This window comes from Sorex fumeus, unplaced genomic scaffold (genome assembly GCF_029834395.1).
Source record: "Sorex fumeus unplaced genomic scaffold, SorFum_2.1 ptg000115l, whole genome shotgun sequence".
NCBI lineage: Eukaryota > Metazoa > Chordata > Mammalia > Eulipotyphla > Soricidae > Sorex > Sorex fumeus.
The window spans coordinates 19,393,976-19,394,921 of NW_026606172.1; positions in this window are offsets into that span (position 1 = coordinate 19,393,976).

Consider the following 946-nt stretch of genomic DNA (forward strand, 5'->3'; position numbering starts at 1 on the left):
TCATTTCACTTAGCATGCCACTTTCCATGTAAAAGCACTTGTATGTAAATTTCATGACTTCATCTCTTCTAACAGCTGCATAGTATTCTATTGTGTAGATGTACCAGAGTTTCTTTAACCAGTCATCTGTTCTTGGGCACTCGGGTTTTTTACAAATTTTGGCTACTATGAACAGCGCAGCAATGAACATAGAAGTGCAGATGTCATTTCATTTCGACTGTACGTTTTTGCCTCTCTAGATTATGTTCCCAGGAGTAGTATAGATGGGTCAAATGGGAGCTCAATTTCTAATTTTTTGAGAATCGTCCATACTGTTTCCCAAAAGGGCTGAACCAGTCAGCATTCTCATCAGCAGTGAAGGAGGGTCCCTTTCTCTCCACATCCATGCCAACACCAGTTGCTTTTGTTCTTTTGGAAGTGGGTCAGTCTCTGTGGTGTGAGATGATATCTCATTGTTGTTTTGATCTGCATCTCCCTGATGATTAGTGATGTAGAGCATGTTCTCATGTGCCTGTTTGCCATTCAGATTTCTTCTATGAGAAGGTTTTTGTTCATTTTGTTGCCCCATTTTTTGATGGGGTTGAATGTTTTCTTCTTGTGGAGTTCACCCAATGCTTTGTATATCCTTGGTATCAACCCCTTGTCAGTTGGGTAAGGTAAGGTAAAGGTAAAGGCCCTCCCGTTGTTCGTCGATTTGCTCGAGCGGGCCCAGTAACGTCTCCATTGGAGACTTTGTTGTTACTGTGTTTGGCATATCGAATACGTCACAGGGAGCTTTCCAAGCTGTGCCGTGCGGGTCAGTTACTCTCGGTGGCTTGCCGGGCTCTCCGAGAGGGGAGTTGGGTATTGGGCGAATATCCTTTTCCATTCTGTAGACTGTCTTTGTATTTTGGTCACTGTTTCTTTTGAGGTGCAGAAGCTTCTTAGTTTAAGATACTCCCATTTG